The sequence below is a fragment of the Triticum dicoccoides genome, chromosome 3B (assembly GCF_002162155.2).
Source record: "Triticum dicoccoides isolate Atlit2015 ecotype Zavitan chromosome 3B, WEW_v2.0, whole genome shotgun sequence".
NCBI lineage: Eukaryota > Viridiplantae > Streptophyta > Magnoliopsida > Poales > Poaceae > Triticum > Triticum dicoccoides.
The window spans coordinates 838,471,598-838,477,108 of record NC_041385.1 but is presented as its reverse complement, the minus strand read 5'-3'; the positions used below and the strand labels follow the sequence as shown (position 1 = coordinate 838,477,108).

The following is a 5,511-nucleotide window of genomic DNA, read 5'->3' as shown; positions in this document are numbered from 1 at the left end:
ACTGAACATGGATAATTTTGCACTTAAGCAACCTCTCAACATGAGCTTGAAATTGCATAAAAACATGAAACACATCAGATTTGCGCTTAATAAGATAAATCCAAGTAAAGCGACTAAAGGCATCAATGAAACTGACATAATAGTTGTGACCACTAACAGAAGTTTGGGCATAGCCCCACACATCCGAAAACACAAGTTCAAGAGGAGCCTTGACAACACGACTCGATACAGAGAAAGGTAACTGATGACTCTTGCCCTGTTGAAAGGCATCACACACTAGAAACTCCTTATTGCTTGACTCAACAGGAAGACTATGGCGATGAAGCAAATGGCGCACAATAGGAGTGGCCGGATGGCCGAGGCGAGAATGCCACTGCGACGACGACACCCGAACACCACTGAAAACTTCAGAAACTGGCGGCACATCAAGAGCATATAGGCCATGGCGAGCTCGACCACTAAGAAGAACGTCCCTCGTGTCCCGGTCCTTAACAAAAAAATGGAAAGGGTGAAACTCAACAAACACATTGTTGTCACGAGTTAATTTAGGAACCAAGAGCAAACTACGTGTGACTGAAGGAACACGAAGAACATCAAGGAGACGCAAGGTTTTAGTGGTACGTGAAAGAAGAGATGCCTGACCAACATGTGAGATGGGCATACCTGATCCATTGGCAGTGCGGACCTGGTCATGACCAGTGTAGGGCTGGCGAGTAGCCAGCTTATCGAGCTAACTTGTCAGATGATCTGTGGCACCGATGTCCATGTACCAGGAAGGATCCACAGAATAAGAAGGAGTAAATCCAGGTTCCTGTGTAGCGAGAGCAGCTTGTTTCTCATTGCCTTTCCCGTTGTTCCCAATACCAAGGAAGTCGCGTTTGAAGCGACGATGGCAACGAGACGCCAAGTGCCCCTCAATGCCGCAGAGTTGACATTCAACCCCACCACCACATGCCTCGCAGTGTAGCCTCTTGCGGCCAGCCGTCGGAGGAGGTGGAGCGGGCGAACGGGGCTGGTTGCCCGCGGACGGCGGCGCCTTCTGCTTGACACCAGGGGCGCCCCCGCGAAGTGCAGTGTTCGCAGAAGGACCCTCCGTGTCGACGCCGACGGAGTGGCGAGCAGCTAGCCGCTGTTCGGTGTTGAGGAGGCGTGCGTAGAGGTCGCGAGGCGGCATCGGCGTGTCACGTCCATTGATGTTTTCAACAAGAGAATCATAGTCCTCATCAAGCCCATTGATAATGAACGAAGTAAACTCCTCATCACGGAGAGGCTTCCCAATAGATGACAGTGTATCTGCCAAATTTTTGACCTTGTTGAAGAAGGCCGTGACGGAGAGATCATTTTTCTTGACCTCACCCAGCTGGTTACAAATGGCAGAGGAACGTGCCAGCGACTGCGAGGAGAAGCTGGAGTCGAGCGTGGCCCATGCATCCCTCGACGTAGCGGCAAAGACCACCATGCCGGCCATGGAGGGAGTGAGCGAGGACTGAATGGCACCCAAAATAGCTTGATCCTGAGCAATCCACCGACGATGAGCAGGGTTGGACACCATGGCGGAGCCACCAGCAGCTGAGGGAACCGGAACCATGGCCGGGGGACACGGCAGCTTACCGTCGACATACCCCTCAAGATAGTGACTACGCATCAGCGGCAACACCTGAGCACGCCACAGGAGGTAGTTATCAGCAGAGAGCTTCACCGTCACCAGATAAGCAAAGTGGAACGGTCCTGGTTCAGCCACCGGTGCGGGAAGCTGCGAGTCGTATGCCGGAGGAGCAATGTACGAAATCAGCGCATCGGCCGACGGAGGCGCACGGTAGTGTTGGTGATGACCGTAGGGCACCGTAGGATGTACGCCGTAGGGCTGCAGCGACGCGACGTACGGCGCCGGGGTAGCGTAGGGCGCGCCATACAGCGCCTCATAGGGCACCGCGGAGGACGAAGCATACGGCGCCGGCGCGATGGACGGTGATGGCGGCAGCGCGACGTAGGGTGCTGGATACGGCCCGACGTAGGGCACCTGAACAGGGGCACCATGGGGACCTGAAAAGGGCGGCGCAGCATGCGATGGGATCCCGACGTACGGCGGCGGCGCAACATACGATGGAATCGCGCCGTAGGTGGCGTCGCGCTGCGCAGAGGCGCCATACGGGCGAGCGACAGCCGGATCGCGGGGCAGCTGCTGCATGCGATCATAGCGATCGTGAGAGTTCGGAACATGCACATGCTGTGTGCGATCATAGCGATCATAGGAGTTCTGTTCCAGCGATTCACCATGGGCGAGAGACGGCTGGATTGCGGGCGATGGGGGCACGGGCGGGCGTGATCCTGATTCGACTGGACGGGCCCAGGCGAGCGGGGCGGACGCCATGAACGGCGATTCCGTCGCCAGGGTTGACGGAAGCGGCACGGCGGCAGAGGCCGACGCGGCGGCGGCAGAGGAAGCGGAAGCACGGCATGGATCGAACGCGTCGTCTGATACCATATTAGACAAACTAGGGTTTGAACAATACTCGATACCCTAAGCGGGTACGGCTGTTATGTATATATAGGAGAGAACGTACAGGTACAGGTATTGTGTTACAACACGTATATATACAATATACCTAGTCTAAGACATACATACTTATGTTTGCAAACACTTGACATTAGCCAATCCAAGGGCGTGAGCGTGAAGCAGCTGACGCTGCTCGACAGCAAGGAATTCCACATGTCCATCTTCGACTGCAGCGGCGTGACGGTCCAAGGCGTCCGGATCATCGCGCCGTCTAACAGCCCCAACACCGACGGCATCCAGGTCAGCCACTCCCGTCACGTGAGCATCCTCAACACCACCATCGACACCGGCGACGACTGCATCTCCTTGGGGCCCGGCACCTCGGACATGCTCATCAGGGACATCAAGTGCGGTCCGGGCCACGGCATCAGGTGCCACCTTCAGTTGCCAGTTCATCATACATTATATTTTGTTTGCTTGTGATTTGCGCAGCGTTTGATAGATAACATTGGTTTTGTGTTTGCGTTGGATGGACGGTGGCAGCATCGGGAGCCTGGGATGGCAGGACGGTGAGGAGGGGGTGAGAAACGTGACTGTGGACAGGGCGGTGCTGAAGGGCACGACCAACGGCCTGCGGATCAAGACGTGGGCGATGCCCAACTCCGGCTTCGTCAAGAACGTCTCCTTCTCGCGGGTCACCATGAACCGCGTGGCCAACCCCATCCTCGTCGACCAGAACTACTGCCCCCGCAAGGGCGACTGCCCGGGTAATGTACGTCTCCTTCCCTACATGCATGCAACTACACGTGATCGATCGACTATATCATGAGTTGTGTTGTTGTGTGTGCCTGCAGAGCTCGAGGGTGCAGATCAGCGACCTGTCGTACACGGACATCAAGGGCTCGTCGGCGACGCCCGTGGCGGTGAAGTTCAACTGCAGCGGCACCAACCCCTGCAGCGGGATCAAGCTCAGGAACATCAGGCTGAGGTACCGGCACCAGCGGCCAGCGCAGGCCAAGTGCCAAAACGCCGGCGGGTCCGCGTCCGGAGAGGTCACACCGCCGAGCTGCTTCTGACCATCGGAGTTCTCTTAGCTTGACTGGTTCGTGTACTAGGCAGTTGTGTAAGATCAAAAAAACATGGTCGTGTGATCATTGCTTGGTGGATCACAAAGCGACCCTTACATGTAGCCCAGCCTAGGTGTTTTAGCGGATTTGCTAATTCTCTATTGATTTTTTTTTCGAAACGGAGGCAAAAGATTTGCCTCATCGATTAATTAAGAAGAAAAGAATTGCCCAGTTAATTAATGGAAAACCGGGCGAAAACCAATACATATAGACCACATGCGGACTACTCGCTAAGAAAGAAACCCCTTAACCCCACGGTCAACCCGGCAAACATACATAACGTGCAACAACCACAATCCTTCACGCTTCTATGTCGTAAAGAAACACCCAACAAAACCAAGGTTGAAGACAACGAACAACACCAAATCCACGGAGACGAGCCAATCCGAGATGGTGGTCGAAGAGACTGAGAATCATCCTTTAAGCAGCCACGGACACCTTATCAAGGGCGTTACTCTTCTTGCCTATGCTCCTAAGAGCCTTCTTCACCTTCTTGATTTTGCGCGTAGAAGATTCCTCCACTAGAAGGCAAGCAATCGTCTTGTCAGACCCAGGGCTAGCTGCCTCCAAGGAGGCAAGCAAGCCGCCAAGCTTCTTCTTGAATACCGCCTCGTCAATACATGCTAGCATATCTTCACGGCCAATGACGGGCAGGCGGATGGACTTCGGCGCCTCAGAATGAGGTGCCAAAGCACCTACCGCATCAACCTCGGCACCGACAGACGCGACCTTGTCCCTCGCAGACACCGCCATAAGAACATCATCAGCCACGGGTACCACCGACACGATGGACTCTTGCTCCTCCAGTTGCCCACATGGCAGAGGTGAATCCTGTAGTTGCGCCTCAAAATTAGGTGCCAAAGCACCTACCTCATCAACCTCGTCACCCACAGACATCACATGCACCATCTCCTTCGGAAGCACCATTGAAAGAGGTGCAGTGGGCTCGTCACAACGCTCCCGCAGCTCGGGCATAATCTGCAGCACTGGAGTCACAACCTCGTCGATGACTACACTCCCAGAGACAGACAACAACACAGGCCTCGACGACAGACATGAAGTAGCACGAGGGGAGAAATGTCCATAGAGGCTTGCTTCTTCCCCAACTGAAGATCCAGTCTGAAGCTCTGGCAGGGAGACACAACTGGTACAACCTCAAGTTTGGCAAGGGCGGTCTCCGCCCTCCCTAAAACACTCTCAACTCGCGCAAGGCAGTCAAGAAGCAACTCGTTCTCCTCGGCCAATACGGGTTGCACAGTCAAGACAGGCTAGAACGGCACATCTGATGTGGTGACTTCACTGGTGGGTGAGACATAATTAAACCAGAATGAACGTCAAGAATTTTGCGTGGTTGTTCTTGTTGATTTTTTTTTGAGATTTTTTATTTGCTTTTTTGAGATGGCAAATCTTCATGTAAAATCCGATGGTTATAACTTGTGAGCGTATTCCTACGCCGTCGAGGAGAGGCCAGGCGGCCAAGGCCTCGTGCTCCAGCCCCTGCCGCCTACATAGGCCGACTAACTAATGAACGACATGCTCGATCAGGCAGGCATGCGGTTATATGGAATTATGTTTTTTTGTCGTGCGAAGATATGTACTACGTATGTATCTTTGTGTGCCCTTTTCTTTTCGTAGCACGCAAGTGTTCAATAATTTGTTGAGTCACTATATGCAAACCTGGGAAGACGAACTACCCCTCTTCAGCTTTCTGTGGTGAAGAGGGGTAGCTAGAGACACGCTCCCCAACCACGGCGTCCTCACGCCCCGCGCCCGCCATTGCCTCCGTCACAGATCTCGCCACGCGGGCTCCACGCTATGCCTCCGCGGCGTCGAAGGACGGCGCCGGCGATCGGAGACGCCCCCCTCCCCTCTCCCCCACCCGTCCCC

At 54.5% G+C, this 5,511-nt stretch overlaps 1 pseudogene; it reads left to right on the top strand.

The window, feature by feature from the left end:
- The window catches only part of LOC119280240, a 27,165-nt pseudogene extending 22,101 nt beyond the window's left edge, over positions 1 to 5,064 (top strand).
- Positions 5,065 to 5,511: the final 447 nt, after the last annotated feature.